Raw genomic sequence first — 20,128 nt, 5'->3', positions numbered from 1 at the left:
AAGATGCTTCGCATCTAAACTTCCTCTTCAGCGGTTCCCTTACGGGAAGATGACGACGGTGGTTGAACGCAAAGCGATCTCCTGATGGATTCTTTGCTTGGCCAATTCCTATGGGCATCCTGCCACAATCATCATCAGGGGCACTGCGGACGGGGCACGGACGCGGGACATCCCCCCAAACAAGAGATGCTTCGCATCTAAAAAATTGGAAGCCATTTTATTGAGTGAAGGTGTACGACCAGCGAAGGTTTTTAGCACACGACACAGAGGTGACACAAAATTTCGGCGAAAGGTGTATAGGCAAATTTATATCTCTCGAGCATGGGTGGGGGTCATCCCTCAGAAAGAGTTTTCATCCTCGGTCATGAAACCTACATGCAACCGCTGTCATACATTTTGCCGTCGTTGAACGCGGTTAAACCACGTTTGTCAAGCGAACGCTCGGTGTTCGGGCTAGAGTGCACAGCGAACGCACACACTGTTGCACGGCAAAACAAAACAGTGACGCTACTCGGCGCAGTGTAGGAGCAAATGCGCAGTAAAATTTGATGCAGTTAGCCCCAAATATCATTTCCAAATATCAGCCCCTGATATCAGTTTCCAAAAATCAGGTAAAGAAGCATTGCATAGGGACATCCTTGGAAATGCTCAACGCCTGGTGACCTTAGCCCAGTTCGGCGTGGCCAGCGGACTGGCGAGCGTGATTTAGTGGCCGTCTACTTCCCTCCCTATTCCCCCTCTTCCCTCACCAGGGACCTTCGGTCCACCTTTTCCCAATAAAATAATTTATTATCAGCCTCATGACAGGCGTCCGTGCTGTTTTCCCCTATCCCACTCTCTGCACCCTTCTCTTCTGATCGAACTAGGGATTAGATGCTTTCAATGCGGAAGCGCATGAGCGCTGGCATAACCCTGCCTGAGGTAGCCCTGACTCTTTCACTTATTCCCTCTCTGCACCCCTATTTTGGAACGAACGAGCGATGAGATGCTTTCACTGCGAAAGCAGTCAGGGCGGCGAATTGGCTCGGTCGGTGGCGCTTTCGTCGGTACCGCGAAACGGTGCGAGGCGCTTGCTTGACCTTCAGCGCTTGAGGCGCTTGCTTGAACGTCAGGCGATCGCTACCAGGAGTTTCCTAGCTTTGTACCTGGAGTAACAAGATTCGCTTAAAATGGCAATTCTTGAGACAGCTGAAGCGCGCACATCGCTAAGGACAATCGCGGGACAATGAAGGTGATGTACAGAAAAGTAAAGTGCCTACCGCTTCACTCCCGCAGCGCAGCACGAGCTGGGAAAGCTACTTCTAGGGCCATACCGGAGAGCGAGGCGGCCATGGCAGCAGGAGGAATGCGGAACAAGGACGGAAAGTTGAGCTACTTTTAAGGATGTTGGTTATATTATACTAGAGGTAAGGACGGAACACGGATGGAAGAAAGCACTGTATGAACGCTAGACTTCAACCAACAACTCCGCTAGATGCAGAGTCGCTGGATTGGACTGTAGGAAGAGCTGTTCAACGCGCCAATCTTTTCGAGGATGTTTGTTTGCGTGGCGAAAGTTCACTGTTTGAACACTACACAGGAGAAGGCGACGCTCTCCGTATGTCCGAGACGCTTAAGGCACGCTTAAGAAAATGCTGCGAGGCTAAAACTGTGGGCGAGTTTACTTTTTATGTAGAAGTTCTTTTCGATTATCACATGCCTCAAATCATCATCATCATCATCCTCATCATCAGAGTATTTACGCCCATTGCAAGGCAAAGGCCTTTCCCATCTCGGTCCTGTACTAAGTGCGACCAATTTATCCCCGCATAAAATGGCCTCTCATAAGTAAACGTGAAGTATCATCATCAATTTTGAAGTGCAGGTACTTGAAGGTACTTATGGTACTTATGGGCAATCATATATATATACATTTTGACGTGCAATTAGCTAGCGCCAAACGCATGTGCAGCGCCTGTGTTTAGTCTTACCTTTCTTCGTCCCGTCGTTTGCGCTGTTTTTCTTAGTTTAGCATGTCTGAGTTTTATAGCCTTCTAAGAGAGTCCTCAAAACACCTTTCGGAGCTTTCTTGCGTGTTTTCAGAGCAGAGCTGTTTAAGCCCAGCGTTATCCGTCCACCACACCAAAAGCCTCGTGGAGCGATGAGGTCACCTCGCGTTGCCTAGCGACCCCTGGCGCACCTGTGCATGGCATAGCGCTCACTTCGCTAACCTAAGCATGCCTACACCCAGCCTCACCGATGCCCGTCAAGCCGTGACGTTACTGCGCAACACATGGTATAAAGGCTCGTGTAATAAAAGTATAAAAGCACACGGTACCAGGTACAAAGGCATGGTATAAAGGCGCATGGTACATAGTATAAAGGCACATGGTACCAGGCTTCGGCGTGGGACGAAGGGAAAGGGACCGCAAGCTGTGAGAAGAGAATTTATTATAAACCCACATATCAGCACGCAGCGACTAGTGGTAACAGCGCTGCCCGAAAGAAAAACAAAATCCAGTCAGTTTCCAAATACTCCGGGCAGTCAACACTTTGCACGACAAATGTCTATGGTGGTAAAACAAGCTACTCAGAAATCAATCCATAAAAAGTTCACATGCTGTGCTGCTCCTCCAGCTTTGCACCACTAGTGCTCTTGTGTGCTCCTTTGTGCTCCTTCGTGCTCCTTTGTTTCTCATATGTTTTCTGTGAGCGTGGTGCAGTCAGTATTTAACAACTGCGTCGTCAAGGAAGCGAGACAAATATTGGTTGACTACGGGCGAGTTTCTAGTCACAATAAACCGCAGTAAATTTCGTGCTCGTTGGCTAAAGACATCGCCCCCTGTATTTTTTCAATGCCAAACGCATCAGCTCCCAGCGGCCAGCCAAGCCCTTTCCTTCTACTCCTGCTGCTCTCCCCCAATCGCTAGCCTTCCCAGTGCTTTATATTCAAGGGACCAGCTACTCTTGGGGCGACGCATGGTGAAAAGCAGCAACGTAGGAAACGCGCTCTGCCGCGGCGTCGGGTTTTCTATCGCTGGCTACAGCGCCGCTATCTCGGGGGTATCTAGCCTCGGTTTTCATGGCAACCAGGCACAAGCCGCTCTCGCATTTTGATACGGTCGAGGATCCCGGTTAAGCTTGGGGCCCCACCTTACGAGATGTGGCCGAAACAGGCGTGCCCGTCACTCCCATCGTAAAGCAAACGATGCGTTTGCCATTGAAAAAATACAGGAGGCGATGGCAAAGAATACAGTCGGAGGATACCAAAGCACTTCTTATCACTTGTGAATGCAAAAGCATTAGCGAGCAATTTAACTAAGAAGTTCTCGCCTTCGAGCGGGCGTTGGTGGTGGTGGTGGTAACGCGCTTTTCTATTTACAGAGGTTACAAAGACGACATGTTAGGCTTTGGCGAACTTTGGTGTCTAGCTGAAAGGAGGTAGGTTATGGGAATTGGGAAAAAACAAAATGATGGCTCTAATGTGGTACGGCGCTAGAGCAACTGGTGGAGGCCGGATGTCTCAATAAGCCTTCGTAGAGCCTGGAGGAGGCACCCTTCTTTGCTTGGATTAGACAATTGATTGATTGATTGATTGATTGATTGATTGATTGATTGATTGATTGATTGATTGATTGATTGATTGATTGATTGATTGATTGATTGATTGATTGATTGTGGGGGTTTAACGCGCCGACGCAACGCAGGCGATGAGGCGCGCCGTAGTGGAGGGCTCCGGATTAATTTTGACCACCTGGGGATCTTTAACGTGCGCCGAAATCTCACACACACGGGCGTTTTTGCTTTTCGCCTCCATCAGAAAAGCGGCCGCCGCGGCCGGGAATCGAACCCGCGACCTCGTGCTCAGCAGCGCAACCCCTTAGCCACTGAGCCACCGCGGCGGGTTTGGATTAGACAAACTTGGGTAAAGCCGATTGTTAACACTCGGTGGGCCTGTCAATCCTACTTTCTCGAAAGATACCTGGCGTCGCTGCCAACGGAAATTCCTAAATTTGCCGTTAGGCTGCGACGCAAACTGTGTCGCTGGCCAATCCCACTAAGTAGATATGTGGGAATTGGGCTAATTAGCTAAACGAGGATTGGTGAATCAGTCTGAAGCCTCTGAGGACAGCTGTCATATTCATCGGCATGGCCACCTTAATGCGTGGCTAAGCCTTCATCAGGCTTAACTGATGGTTACCTTAAGGTTGAGCTTAAACATCTGCCAAATTAGGCAACGCTAAACCATCCTTAGACCTAGCTGCGTACACTGGTTGTTGACGTTTTCAAAGTCGAAGACCACAACAACGCATTCACTAGATCCACCTTAGACCAGTTAAAGCTTTTGGGGCCGATTTGGCATTAAGGATGCATGTCGACTATCCCTCAGGAGGCCCTCGTTCGATTCCCATGTGGACCCAATCTTTTAACATTTTCTTTCCAACTCGAATAAATTACTTTTGTTCTCTTCGCACCTTCGATAAATTTAGTATCCGTTTCGGCATTGTAGACACCGAGCAATGTTATTTCTGCTCAGTTGTCCACTTAGAGAATTCGCATAATTATTGAAAAACTGTGTTAATATGGGCTTGTTGGTACATACTTAGTTTGATAACAGCGATAGGACAGGTCACAGAGAAGGCGGCACGAGACTGGGCGCTGACTGGGAGACTCACCGCCCAGTCTTGTGTCGCCTTCTCTGTGTCCTGTCCTATCGCATAATTATGTGCGCATATTTAATTGCCCATCTTAACAGCGGAGATGTTGTTGCTGGCCGTAAATTCGCCGTTGCAGGAAAAAAATACAAAAAAAAATTCCGAGCGCTCGTGAGCTCGGGCCTCACTCGTGAGCGCGTGCCTCGCGTCGACCGCCGAGCGTCCTCGGCACGCGCAGTGGTTTTAGCAAAAAAACTGGCAAAAACCACGAGGAGCGAGAAAATGTCGAGCACTCATGAGCGCATGCCTCGCGGCCACCGCCGCTTCCCTGGCTCGCGCAGTGCCTTTAGCAAGCGAAAAAACTCCAGCGCTGTCGTCAAGCGCTACCACGCATGTAAAAAAAATACTCCAGCGCTAATGCTAAAGTTCAAAAGACACCCTGCTTGGGGGAGGTCACTTCGGCCACCGCACTCTCTAAAAGTCATGTGCCAATCCTTCCCGAGACGACTTGCAGATCCCACCACCGCTGCCTCGAGTTGATGACGAACAGCCGGTGGCAGTCTACAAGGCTGAGGACGACTTTGCATTCGCCACTCGCCGCGAAAAAAAACGACGACCTCTTCGATGCATATGACTAGCACCCGCAACTATGCAAATAGACGATGATACTGCAACTAAACTGTGTGTGTGTCCGGCAATGCTCCCCTACAACAGTTCCGCCTTTCAAAGGCTCGCGCATGAGTGCAAGCTTTTCTGATTTTTTTTCCTCGCGCGCGTCTTCGAACGTACTCACAAAAATTTAAAGTATACCCACATCAAGAGCAATTTTAAAGGACACAGCGGCCATATGAGCAACACCGTCGAGTTCCAGAATGCACACACGAAGCAAAGAATAAAATCGCTTTTTGCGGAGCCCCCGCAAAGCGAGGTCATTATCTGCTCGGGGACATTCCTGAATTCAAATGTACGATCTACTGCGGCTACAAGATCACGGGCGATATTTGGCCAAAAGGTTCTTCCAGAATACGAACCTTGTCGTGCTTTTTGCGTTGACTTTGTCCGAACCGGCCCAATACATGTCTTTGTTATCGATCGACGGCAGTCCTCGAGACATTATTGGACCGTTGTCATGCTAGGACCCCATGTTCAAGCAAATCGTACGAAGTGTGTCTGCCGTGACCAGACATCCCAAATGGACTCCCAGATGCGTATGCAGCACAGCACGCACGCCGTGTCTTACTATGTCTTGCTGGTTATTTCCGTTCTTAGGCTTTTTTACGCTGTTTACGTGCGCCTTTGGCTGCAGGTAAACAACAACGAGATCACAACAGCCGGTTTACGAATGCTTCCCGTCACATCTACGCATTTGTCTACTGGTATATCATGTTCTTGTGGACTCGCCCCCAAAGAATACGTCGTTAGAATAACGAAATACCTGCTGGTCCTAACTCAAGAACTTCTTAGTGTAATGACGTGGCATTCATGTTACGCAAGAAAAATTGGCCGCGTATCTGCTCCTTTCGTTGAAAATGTCGTCAAAAGATGATAGTCTATGTAGACATTTGCCAAGGAAATGCCCCCCTTTGCTTTCCCGCTCACCTCACATGCTGTTCCTGTACCGTCGTGCTCATTCCAAGGTAAACATACTAAAGGTTTGCGCAAGGCGATTTGAATTTACCGCGTTTCACTGCTACAGTCCGGGTTCCTCGATGCCAGCGCTGCAGTACGGCGGAGACGCGCGTGAATGAAGGCGGCCGACTAGAAGGTTTGTAGAGCTGCGTGGCCGTGCTCCACGTGCGTTCCAAGCATAACGTGGAACCTAGCTAGCGGAACCTTTCGTTGCTGTTGCCGCGTGATTTTTCATATGCCGCCAAGAGGCGGCTGTTTTCTGCAGTAGATGTAGAATATCATTTGCTATCGAAAAACCCAGCATCCGTGAATTTTTTAATAAAGGAACACTGTAAATATTCCTTGTGTACTAATTTCCTGTCTTATATTTGCGTAATGTCTTGTTCTTGTTCAACAAAGTTGACAAGTATGAACATATAAACCAGGCTTAGACGTTTACATGTGGCTATGAGTATATAAGATTATTGCGCAATATAAATTTTACTTTGGCCGCGTGGCTGAATCGAGTCACAGACAGACAGACAGACAGACCAAAATTGCTGGGTTTAAGTAGCCCAAGAAAGACTATCGTCTTTAAAAGCAATCATCAAAATGACACATCTTTCTTTGCTAAAATAACGTGCCGCCCGGATGGCCAAGGAGGCCACCGAGACCAAAAGACCCTTGGCGATCGTCTAAGCAGCCTGCAGGGAGAGGGTTAGTTGAGTTTACACTATGGTACCCTATCGGTCGATTCGTGATCGATAATGGAAAACTCACTGGCCAACGGCACGTAGAAGGCGACGGGCTGCTCCAAGAAACTGTAAAAAATGTAAAATTCAAACTTTAAACTGGTAGCCAAGACCAGATTAGAGAGGGCAGCCCCACTATATGTGTGGCTGTGCCCAATCTCCAGTTGAAATTGAAAGCAATCCTGGGCACAGTTGATTTTTATGGGGATCCTCTTTTTCAATGGCAGCTGTTTCCGTGACAAGGATTTTCATCAAATTCAACTGGATGGAAATACTCCAGCGTCTCCCATCCTCCAAACAACATCCGGGCAATAGCAGTCTCTCTCTCTCTCTCTCTCTCTCTCTCTCTCTCTCTCTCTCTCTCTCTCTCTCTCTCTCTCTCTCTCTCTGCTAAAATGGTCAACCTGTGACGATTTCGTCCTGGCAACACTTTACGGCGATAGACAAAAGAAACGTTGAAGGCGCAATCTTTGAATAACTCTTGAATAAGAAGCCAGGAACAACAGCGAATCCTACAGAGAAAATACCCAAGTTGTCCAATTCTTTTTTCATCACGAAAGCAACTTCACAAACCAGGGAGCGCAGATAAATGTGTATCTTTCACTGACACCTCGCCGAGACCCGTTGTGCATATACAAAGGCCCACAACTGTAGAAAAAGTAGAGCAACATTTACTTCCTCGCGGCATCAAGGATTTAAATGGTCGCCCAATGTTCAGTAAGCACTGATTGCAGTTGGTCCTTCAAACTTTATGTGAGAAGCGGCTAAGGCAGGTTAATTATCGTCGTTAAGAGAAAATAATGAAAACGGCAGGGGCAGAATTTCTTTTATATCCACGGATAGATAGCATATGGTGCATGAGAATAATTTTCCTTGATTTAAACGGATTACCTGACTCCTCGGTAAAAAAACGGAAACTACAAGCTGCGCAAAACAAAATATTCACTACCTTAATTTCACACATAGAGTTTACCTTTAACATTACCGTGACCCCTAATGGCACCGAAAACAACTTTTCTGGTTGGCTCTCAATCTGCGCTAAAGCTTAAGTAATCAAGATGAGACAGATTACATGTATGCCTGTGTGGCTTTAAGGTGTCGCCGCAAAAACAGACGGCTGCATGGTGTTGCTGAGTTGGGGCAAGCACACGACCGTTTCTCGCGCGGCCAAGCGTTCGGCTCTTGGCCGCGTAGTCCCCTTCAAGATTTAGCAGATTGAGCGGGGGGCACTGGGGGGGCCGCGGGAAATTCAAAAAATAATTTGCAAATTTGTGTTACTAGTTGCTATTTGCAGGGTGTAACTCTAATTAGGGCACATTTCAGTTCGTTTCAGTTTTATTGGCCTTTCATTGCTTTTACATCAAAGCTGTCTATACCGGGATATGCAGATCATCTCCGGTGGCAGACGTGGCGTGGAGCAATAATTCTCAGTGCGTAAAAAATCCACAAACCATAAGAAAGGTCTCCTCTATTATTTTATGCAAAGCGGCTTGTATTTCCCCTATAGATTGTCTTCACGTCAATGGAGTTTTTTTAAGAGGCGAAGTCTACTTTACGGGATCGGGTAAGCTTTGTCTGTTAAGCTGGTTTTCCCGCATTGTATGTTGAGCAACGAAGCATAGCCATCTACGGAGGAAGTATGGCTGCAGCCCCACTTTACAATTATCTACAGCGCCGTTGCCTCTTTCCGGATTCGTGTATTTTCCGCATAACGCGCGGCCCTTCTGTTTCCCCGGGACCATGCGCAGTGCCGCGCGCTCTTCGGCGGCAACCCGCGCGTCGCAATACAGACGTTATTGTCTCTATCCACCAATCGTGTGTGTACCTTGTCTGTGACGTTGAGACCGCGCCACTGCCCTTATAATTCAACATATCAAAGCCCCAATAAAGCTAAACCCCACCATCACATCCCACCTCAGAGCGCTAAGAGCAGAGCGCGGAGCGCAGACCGCCACAGAGCTCCAGCTTCACTGAACTTCTCTCGTCATAGGGTGGAAGGGATCAGAATTTTAACACGAAAGTGTTTTATTCTGGGATACACAGATTTCACTGACGTCATATCTGTCACAGAAATGACGCCAGTACAATGAAGCAAGCGGCCTGTGAAGGGTGCACCCCTGCACTCAGGGTCTTCTTGCGCGGAAGCAACCTTTAGTAGTAAAGAGTACCTTATACTTGGGTTGTTTGTTTTCGGGTGTTATATTTTAACACAGAAGTGTTTTATGCCGGTATACACCAATATTTCACTGACGTCATATCCCTCGCGAAAATGACGCCAGTACACCTTGAAGCGACGCGCCAGCAGGACATCGCTCGCCAAGCGCACCCACAAGACAACCGCCGACCCTCAAACCATGTTCATTTCGCAGCAGATTTCGCTGCACATTGCACTTTCCTGTTTTACCCATTCACATGACAGGGGAATCGACATCATTTCTTTTTAAGTCTGCCGTAAACTTTGGCTGCTTTTCAAAGCTAGGTGACACAGCATTGGCGCTTGCATCAGTTCCGGCAGGAGAGGACCGTTGGCGTGATGTCGTAAGTTGCGGGTGCGGATGGCCACTGTGTTTGGCGAGCACCGTGTGAACACCTACACGTGCGGATAACCAGCTTGGCTACGCAAGCGTGAAACTTGCTGAGATCGCATATTTTTACTTTCGTCTCCGCCATGGCATCATTTCCTTCCTTTCCATGGTGCTTCAGGCGAGCACAAATTTCTCTCTGCTGCTGTCGTAGTTCCCGGTTGGCGGTCAAGGCGTCTTTCCGTCGACGCCAGGTGATTAGTACAGCGGATACCGGTCCGCTTGCACCCACAAACAAAATGGCTCAATGAGCCGAGTAACGCTGTCGCATTAAAAATTGAGAATGTCCCGAATAGTCAAACCATGGCACGTAAAGGATGCTGCCAGAAGTGAGGCTACAGTTTGGTTTCACCACTGGCGTAGAAGAAGTTGAGCACACGACCAGGCTTGGTAACCTGACAAGTACCCAGAAACAAAATAATGTCCCTGGGGGCTTTTTCACGTAGCGAACCAACTCCTGGCAAAAAGAAGAAATAAAGCGGCTCAGAGAAGTGCTTAACTAATGCATAACAGGCAGTCGGGTCATTGTATGAAGGTAGAGAGAGAGAGAGAGACGCCTTTGTGAACCGGAAGAGGTCAGTACTGCTTCCGGCAGGGCCTGCTACTTCCGGTGCGTTAAGGAATAAACGAGTGAGCATTGTGCGGGCCGTGTGAAATAGTAATCGGAAAAGAGAGCGGTAGAGCGATAAGGAGAAAACCTAGGTCGCAAACACCGTTTCCGGCATGCACGCTCAAGTATTTAAAGCCTGCCGCAGGGTCCACGCGCGTGTTGAGAGGGCATGATAAATTTCGTGACCCCGGTAGCGCCATTTCGCTAACGAACGACGGAAGTCTCGCATGCGGAAGTCTCTGTGGCACAACAATGCATTGTCGTGTGCATACGGTCATATACGAATCAAACGCTACTGCATAAGGTTTAACCGAATGCGCAAAACCCGAATAAAACTTCGTATTATCAATGGCCTATTTACTTCCACTGTAGGACGAAGGCCTCCCCTCTTGATCTCCACCCGCTTCGGTCCCGCGCTGCCCGAGTCCATTCTTTGCCCCCATATTTTTCTATTTCGTCTCTCCATCGAGTTAACTTCTTCTTCTTGTCCCGTGTCTCGATGTTCATTCTGCTGCCCTTGTGGTCCACCTGTTAGTTTGTCGTACTACATGGCCGGCCCAAGTCCATTTCTGGTTTCGTAACTTGAACTATAGTATCTTCTATTCCAGTTTCCTTCCTAATGCAGGGTGCTCGTTTTCAGTCCCTAAGCGTCACTCCTAACGTTATTCTCTCCATGGCACATTGGGCGTATTTAAGTTTCCTTTCTAGTTGTTTAATAAGGCGCCAAGTTCCCGTTCCGTATGTCATCAACGGCAGGATGCCGGTGCTTTTTCTGGTATCCGGGAAGCTAAATGCCCGTATCTACATATATTGGCATACAACTTTTCGTTGATTTCGCGTCGTGGCAGCAGGCAGAGCAGCCATGGCGACGATAAACGCAATGGGACACACAATAGCGCCCTGAGGTACACCTTCGCTGGACGCATACGTATGCATGTTTAGACACATCAAGGAACAGATGTATAGTCGACAAGCCGTATGCTTTATTATGTTTCAAACGAAGGGCAAAGTCCAGCACACTATCTTGGGCACTCATACGCAGGCCGAATTCGGTGATAATTGTGGGGGGTTTCTTCTGGTCCTACCACCACTACGTCAATCTGCAGAAGAACAGTTTTTCAGTTAGCTTTGAGACCCAAGAATAAAGTGACTAAGGTCTCTATTATTGATATCTGATGGATCCTCTTTCGTTTTAAGGATAGAGATAGCTTACTCTTCTTTAGTTTCGAGTGCTTGCCAAATGCACCCCAACCCATCTCTATTCTGCGCCGGATTTCTTTCTCGTGGTTTGGGCCAGCACTGACCATCTGGTCACGGTAGTTCTTCTTCTACTTGTTCCAGTATTTCGTCACTCATCCTGAAGAAGTCGCGATCGGCATGTTTGTTTACCATTACTTTAGTTTTATTCACATTTATTTTCATCCCCACAGCACAGCTCTCTGATTTTAGTTCTTCAATCGTTTTTGAGCTCTGCAGATTCACTGAGCGAGACTATGTTGTCTGCAAGCCTCAAATGACTCAAGCATTCCCCGTTTATTCATAAGCCTAAGTTTCCTCAGTCAGGCCTCCTGAATACACTCTCCAGACATGCTGTGGACAATTTTGGTGAGATGGTATATCCTTGTCACACTCCTTTTCAGATCGGCAATTTGTCATCTAGGGGTTTTAGGCAGGTCTCCTCTATTCCTTGGTTCTTGAAGGCGTCCGTCACTGCGGCAGTGCTTACTGAACCGAAAGCTTTGTTCATATTCCATGAATGTCATGTAAAGCGGCTTATTATACTCTGAAAATTTTTCTATCACTTTCTTAAAGGGACACTAAAGTGATATGTAAACATTGCGGGATTACTAGCGCAAATTGTAGTCCGGAGTCCCCAGGCCATGTTTCGACCGCTCTAGGCGCGTTTACGCGATTTTATTTAGTAGAAAAACTAATTCGAAAACGCTGTCCTCCTCTCTTTACGCTCGCCCATTTTCTGTGGCGTTTTCGTGTGACGTCAGGAGGGGATGAGCTGGCAATTGGCTGCGCCACGGCTGCGCTACTGCACGGCTCCCCGGCCGACAGAGTCAGTCGGCCCAGCGTTTCGTCCGCCGGCCGCCGGCGGGTCGTCGCAATCAAGGAGGTTAAAAAAAATTGCTTGGTCGCAATTCGTTCGCTTAGTTGAAACGAAGCCAGGACACGTTTGTGAATGGAAGAATGTGCCTTTCTTTACTTGGTTTGTTTGTACACTGTATCTAGCTCAAAGTCAAGGTCGCTTCACACAAGCGCTGCACATACGACGCTTCGCTGACTGGTACGCCAGTAGTAAAATATAAGGCCTCTTGAAGGCGGGAGAAGAGTCAGCGAAGTCAATATAGGTACTAAGCAAATAAAATCAACTGATATTTTTACCGTACAGCGTAAAACTAGGGCGCGGGAAGCACTTTTTTGCACTGGGCGAACAAGCACAGCGGTCAGCAGCACGACTACGCATCTGCGAACGCTTTTCCGTCTACGAAATGCAATTGCTAGACGTGAGCTACTGTGGAAACTCCGGCGACGCTTACTGCACGATCGCAGTACAACAAATAGTCACCTAAGCGGCTTGAAATGCCAAAACTAAATAAAAGTGTAAACCGGTTGTACAATATATACCCTATATTATCAAGGCTGTCGCGTCCCGCTTCGTAGCCTAGCAGTCTGGGGCGCTAGGAATTCACCCCAAATGTTTTGCGAGTCACGAGTTCGAATCCCCGCGGGTACGTGCTTTTTTTTTTTGTAAGTTAACTTTTTTGTTTTCCGCCGATGTTTTCTATATTGAGTTCACCTTTTTTGGGGCCGCAACGTTCATGGCTACACGAACTAGTTCACAAAACGCGCGCAGGCTGGCACTGGCGCGCTAGCGAGTTCTCGTTGGCGTGCTGTTGCCATAAGCACCGACTGCTTGCAGGCAGTGGGCACAGGCCAGAATGAACAGACCCTTGGCCTGGTGCGAACACGCTTTTTACGATACAGGCATGAGGGAGGCAAGCTCCAAATATGGGGGAAAAGCGCATGACATTTGGGCGTCTGCGGGTACGCGGAGGGCGTTCATGCACTGCGTAGGTCTCGGCTAGTGAATGCTACGACTACAAGCCGTCCTGGGAGGCTTATCTTGTGCATTTTACAGCCGACAACATGGCAGAAGCGCGGTACGATGATTACTGAGATATTGAGAATGCCCATCCAACAACGCCACCGGTTGTTTTACAGAACCGAAACCGAAACCGAAACTTGTTTGGTTGCTAACCTTGGGCATCGTCCAATCACGGCGCCCCTCCTCTCAACGTCACAGCCTTAGTTGGTGCGGCCGCCGCAAACCGCGCATGGTAGTTTTTCTTCTTTCCCGCTTTGTAAAATAATTACCGATTTGTCAACCGGATAAACAATGAAAAGTGTGCTAATTTGAGCCAGTCTACGCAGTGCAAGCAAAAACGGGAGCTTGACAAATTCACTTCAGTGTCCCTTTAAGGACATGCATTTGATCCATTGCAGAGTATCCCTTTCTAAACCCAGCCTGTTCCCTGGTCTGTTGGAAGTCTAGGCTGTTGCTTATGAGGGTAACCATTATTTTGGTAAACTGCCTGTATAAAACTGAAAGAAGGCTGGTGGGTCTGTTGTTCTTAAGATCTTTGTTGTCTCCCTTTTTGTGAATTAAAACTATGTTGGCGTTTTTCCAGGCCTTTGATACCTTTAAAGTCCTTAAAGGAGCCATGAAGAGAAAACACAAGTTTGGTTCATTCGAAAGATTGCCTCGTTAGAACCATAACGACACCACTTACAACGCAAACTTCGCTCAAATAAGCTACATAATTAGGAAAAAAGGAAATGACCATGCGACCCACCAGCTCATTTTCCGCAACAGAACCTATGATGTCACTTGGGAATGCTCTGCGATTGGCGGAGGCCGACAAAAACAAACGCATGTTAGGCAGGGCTTACAGTTTGCATAGCGAGCTAAATGCCCGTGAAACATACTGCACATTCTTTTTATGACAAAGAACGGTGGAGTAAACGGTTGAAGTTCCGAACGAACACGCAAGCGTGTGCGCCAATGCGTACGAAACTACCGCCTGGCCGAGCTCGACATCTCGCCGTCGCGCAGACGAATTTTCGGGTTCGAGGCGCTCTGACATTGGGGGAAAAAATGCCGTAAACACCGCGCATTGACGCTCGTATCTTTCTGGTCGAAGCAGAGAGCTCGCGCGAATGGCTTTCCATGCACCACACCGGCCAACTGGCATAAGCGATACTGCTACTGAGGTTGAACTATTATTAACCGTAATAAAAATACGGCACATACGTACCAGTCTGTATTCGTCCGTCGCGACGGGGCTGACGAGGCAGCGGTGCCGACGGCAGGGCGTTCGTCTGTTGTGGCTATCGCGGAATGGTCGCTTTCCCGTCCACCGCGTATCCCACAACTCTTGCCGCTCGTGCACTTAGAAGCATTGAGCGTTCAAGTGGTGTGAGGTTATTAAATGCAAGCCCGAGCTCATCGGCGAGAGTTTTGTTCTCCGGATCAGGCGATTCCATGACTAGGGCTGCGGGTGCACTAGGTTTTACTAGTATTTTTAAAATGGCCGCCGTCTCGGTCGACTCCCGCGTGTGGGTGCTATATGGAGTCGACATACTAAGTATCTGTTTCATGGACCGGCTTGTATGACGCCATTGTTCACGTGACGAAATCTGCAATTTTAGCGGGAGATTTAAAATTTTTGCTTAAATTGCCTTATTTCTCAGTGAATAAAGCATCATTTGCTTCCGAAAAAGCGCTTGGGGTACTATGAAACACCTAATCCTTCGAATAAAACAAACTTTTGTTTTCTCTTCATGGCTCCTTTAAGCGTACTGAGAATAGTTTAGCAGGCTGTTCTAGCGTTATATCTTCAATATCCTTTCGAAGTTCTGTGGCTATGCTGTCTTCGCCTGCAGCTTTCCCTCTTTTCATGCCCTTAAGCGCCTTTCCTACTTCATCGTTAGTTCCTGACGGAACATATGGCCACTTTAAGGTGATCACGTGCCGTCTGTTTCTCAAGCCGTAGAGTTACCAGGTACGTGCTCTCGACATCGTAACATACAATAAGGTACACCGCGCTAGGCTGTCAGCATGCTCGTTACCCGCTACTTTTGCGTGCTATTGAATCCACCCAAATTTCACTGTGAACCCGTCATGGGTGATACGCGTAAGAAGACGTGGCATGGCTGAAGAGATGAAAATGTGACTATAAATCACTAAATATTTCAATATTTTACTCTGAAAAGTGACATGGAGCTGCAATAGCAATGCGGATGCTTGAACCTGGTATCCCACAAAATATTCAACCGGGATATCAAAAAAGCCGTGGCGAAAGCACCTCCACATTTACAATCACACAGCCATCAGCATATATGTGCAATCTGTCACCGTATTCCCGCTTGACATGCTCAAAATAGAAATGATGTTGCTTCATCTAGGGGTGTAAAACGCTTCGATATAATGGGGGAATAGCCAGAGCACATTTGACACTGTTTTATGACCAAGGATGGTCCAAAGCGGTCTTTTTCTGGCCATTTGGGGATACAGCACTCAGAGAGTAGTTAGTGCTGCATGTGTACAAGTTTCCATCCGTGATCGTATGTAGGTGCCGCCAGAATGGGAATCCAGCGTTGGATTCGCCGAAGAGCGCGATTTGCGCGAGCAGTGGTTAAGAAGACGATTGGAATAGGGGTAAAGCCTGCGACACATGCAAAGTTGAGGAAAGCCCTTCCCTGCGCAATGCTTCGACACACCCGTATATTGTTTCTGTGGGTAATATTAGAAGCAGGTGATAAAACATTCGATTCAATATCAGAACTCCATGCAACTTGTCCATAACGGCAGGGTGATTACCCCACGTCATACCGGCAATCCTTTGCAATACGTTTAGTCTAGAAAGCACAGATGAAACCATGGAGCCTGCCACCGTCGGCCAATGCGGCTTATGACCAATAAATATTTCCAGAAAGCACTTAAGACGTGCAGATCTGCGCAGCCCCCCAAACAAGCCGGCCGAATAGTGACTTCTCCAGTGATTAAATCAGCCTTACTGATGAACGGTGTGCTTTTACAGACGAAACAGCGTGTTTAGCTATTACAGAAACCCGCTTTTTCTGGTGTCCGGTAAGCCAAATGCAGATATCTACGTATGTTGGCATACAACTTTTCGTTGATTTCGTGTCGTGGCAGCAGGCACCGCAGCCATGGCGACGATAAACGCAATGGGACGCACAACAGTACTCTGAGGTACACCTTTTACTGCTCTTCTCTCTGAACTAAAAACGTTCCCTATGCACACTTTTATGAAGCGGTCGGTCGGGAAAGATTAAACGAACCGGATGTAAGTGTCCTGTAATACCCATGTTTTGCAAACTACTCGGAATTAATCATCGCTAGACGCATACGTATGCATGTTTAGACACATCAAGGAACAGAGTTACAGTCGACAAGCCGTATGCTTTATTATGTTTCAAAAGAACTTGGACACTCATACTCAGGCCGAAACCGGTGATAATTGCGGAGAGTTTCTTCCGATCCTACTGTCACTACGTCAATCTGGGGAACAGTTTTTCAGTTAGCTTTGAGACCCAAGAATAAGGTCTGTATTATTGATATCTGCTGGACCCTTGCTTATGTTTGTGGAACAGAGTCACCCAAGCCGGTTTCCACAACGACAGGCAGTGAACTGTCTTCCAAACCTACTTAAAGAAGCCCAAGGCGGCGGGATTACACAACAAATGTGCGTTAGGGAGCATCTGGATCGTAATTTGATCAGGGAAAGCTTTGTGGCACTTTGTATGAGCTGCTGAGGGCACTTTGACGCTCCTAAAGCGTGAATGAGGTATCCGCACCTAAAAGTGGGGAGCAACCTAATTAAGGACGTTGACTGCTTACATGCATAGCCGCATAATTGTGATGAAGCAGGCCACGCCCGCTGATGCCCAAGGTGCGCTCACATCCGCGATCTCCTAAGCCTGGAATGAAATTCTTGCCTTTGCTCAAGGTCATAGCCAAAAATAGCTTGCCTGGACGAGTCTTACCAAAAAAGGAGTTCATTACGCAGCAGATACGTGGGGCTGCTTGTGGCCAAGTTTTGAAGCACTTGGGTGACAATCTGCGGTTTCTACAAGGGTAAGGTAGTGACAAGGCTCATTCGGTCTTGTCCCAAGGCCGTATCTGAATATCAATCAGAGGTCCTATACGAATATCGGTAGAAATAAGTGCCAAGGGAATCGTACTGGTAGTACTACAATGTGCGAAGAAGGTTGGGGCACAGTCGTTTGCAAAACATACATCCAAGCTGTCGGTGGCGTCTGATAGATGTTTTCTGCAGCCGTGTGCAGCTTGTTTTCCCCACATAGAATGGTGCGCGTTGGAGTATCCGCATACAACACAGGGTTTCTCAAGGAACGCCCTAGCATCAACTTCCTCTCGGGGCGGCATGTGCAAAGATCCGACGCTCAATTTCGTGGTGCTTAGATGTAGGCTAACAGCAGCAACCTCGGCGACATCTGAACAAAGTCCCCAACAGAATTCGTGCTGTCTCGCTGAACGCACAAGGTGGTGCTTCTATTAAGGGAAGTGTCAAAGCTGATATCTTCATGTGGAACGTAGCCGAAAAGGAACCTTCAGTACTTTCATTTGAATCCGTATACTGTACCCAAAGGGTATGTACACGAAGCACGAAGGAGTTTGTGGTGTATTTCACAGCGCATACACCCGTGAACCCGCTATAAAAGACCAATCTTATGATATAATGTGCGCTTCGTCAAGTTTCTGTCAGAACGATGATGCCTGCACTTTTAATCTCTATGCTTCGAAAATGTAAGCCCCACGCGCTTAATTTTTCAAACGTCCGTAAAGTCGGTCACCCACCTTATATTGTGCTTGAATGACGACCTACTGCTGACGTTTTTTTTTTTTATTTTCATTTGTGAAGGCATACTTTGACGTAAAACATAAAACTATAGTGCTGTCCTCCAATTGATGTGGAACATAACCAACGAATGCCTACAATGTTCTCGCATCGGCTAAATTTACGAAATTCCCTAAGTGTGCTCGTTTATTGGCAGAAGGTTCTGTCACTTTTGCGTAAAGTCCAAGTGATTCGTTTGATACTATCATCTTAGCTTCCTTGCAGATAATCGCTACGAGGAAATGGGGCGCATAATATGCCATATTTTTAACGGCCACTTTCAATTTGTAAATCTTAGTTTTGTGATGCCCAGTTGAGTGTTTCAGTCGCCAATACCACTCGCTTCTCAAAGAAACCTATTTTCGAATATTTCTGATATCCTCTTTTCAGACATCTCGCGTTCTAGTCTGCCGCCATGCAAAAAAAAATGCATATTCATTTCTAGCATCTAGGTGCAACTAAGGGCTTTTTCGTTGACCCTGCTTACCTTGACAATTCTAACTGCGTTCCAAAGTAATCAATTCCGAGGCCGCTTTTTTTCCTCCGGTAAATCAATCACATTCCCTCTCAGTAACTTTTTAAATCCAGCTACTCGCCGACGTCGTATCTGGTACTTCATAACTGCCGACTGCGTTGACACTTACATTTTTTTAAGTCTAAGTTACGAACCTTACACCCAATTTGTCCGATTTATAATAAAACTGTACACAGATCAGATTAGAGCCTCCGGTCCACCTCCAGCTAATAGAGGTACTTCCCAAGGCTAAGAATACTTTCCTGGAACCCACCATGTCGTGAAACATTTCGTGGTTTGTAAACAGTCAATTAAATTTGAACGCTTTGCACTGATGGTCTACGAATGCTAATCTTGCGGTGGGTTGGCTACATAGGCTACAATTGTTCCCACGCTTAATCTTTGCTAAATATGTTCCATTAGGTTACTTGTCTTTTATTAGGTTACTTTCCTCATGTTTCATTCTTCTCCAGCCTGAAACCGTATGTTTCATAGTGAGAAAATTTCGTTCTGTAAAATTCGCAGTGGCTTTGATGAACTAATCTTTTTTTTTCTTAGAGGAAAAGGAAAAGGGGAAAAGGGAGCGCGCATTGCTTACCTTAGGCAAACGTAGAGCTTTTATGGAAGGAACGTGTTCCAAAGGCCGGGAGCCATGCGCGGTCGATACGCAGAGCGCCAGGCGACGGCACCAAGGGCGCGAAAAAAGGGAACAAGGGAAAAGTCACTTGTTGGCGTCGGCCCGCCGACACACGTGCCTTTTCGGATGGCCCCGAGCGAGCGCATCCGCGGCTCTGGCGTCGGCGGCGACACGCGGTCCCCGGTTCGGGAAAAAGGAGTGGGCGTAGTGGGCGGCCCGGCGGAGGACCCCGCGACGTCAGCGCTCCGCACGGGCGCGTGGTGGTCGACGCCGGGGGGACGCGACAAGAAGACGAAAGCCGCTGCTGCTGGCCTCGTCGCACGCGAGCGTGGATCGAAACTAGGAAGATCTTCGAGCGCCGCTCGGAGTTGGCTGTACCTCAATAACGACTAGCGGGACGCCGATGGAGTTTAGGGGAGGTCCGAGTAGGGACGTCATTTACATCGAACCGAGCGAGAGTTAAGCGAAGAGCGCTCCTTGTACCCGCCGTTTCTGTTGGACGATCGCTTTACTACTCCACCCAACCCTGGAAGTATTTTATGTCAGATACTTGTGTAGGAACGAACATTGTAATTTTTGTTTTACGCTAGTGGGGAAAGCAATCGTTACACAGTACGGGCCATGCGTTGCTTCGCCAAGTTCTTTTAGCCAAATACAAAATTTCGCATTCGGTATTTAAAATCGCTACGACGCACGAACAAGTACAAAAAGTGAAAACATACAGCCACTTCTATTTTCGATTTTTTTTTATTTTTGTGCGTTGTCACACCCCTTAACCAAACAGTTTTACAGCCAAGCTGTGCATGGCTATGGTTGCGCCCATTTTTCATTTGCAAGAG

General features: G+C 47.6%; 1 protein-coding gene across 1 annotated transcript in view; it reads right to left on the bottom strand.

Annotated features, from left to right (window-relative positions):
* The window catches only part of LOC144139048 (glycine receptor subunit alpha-4-like), a 68,417-nt gene extending 48,776 nt beyond the window's left edge, over window positions 1-19,641 (bottom strand). The window contains exon 1 of the mRNA XM_077671539.1: window positions 19,251-19,641. The gene's annotated coding sequence lies outside the window, so the exon portion shown is untranslated. The remainder of the gene's footprint in view (window positions 1-19,250) is intronic.
* Window positions 19,642-20,128: the final 487 nt, after the last annotated feature.

Source organism: Haemaphysalis longicornis, unplaced genomic scaffold (assembly GCF_048455015.1).
Source record: "Haemaphysalis longicornis isolate Haplotype H1 unplaced genomic scaffold, Haemaphysalis longicornis Haplotype H1 scaffold_5, whole genome shotgun sequence".
Lineage (NCBI taxonomy): Eukaryota > Metazoa > Arthropoda > Arachnida > Ixodida > Ixodidae > Haemaphysalis > Haemaphysalis longicornis.
This window is presented reverse-complemented; position numbering and strand designations above follow the sequence as displayed.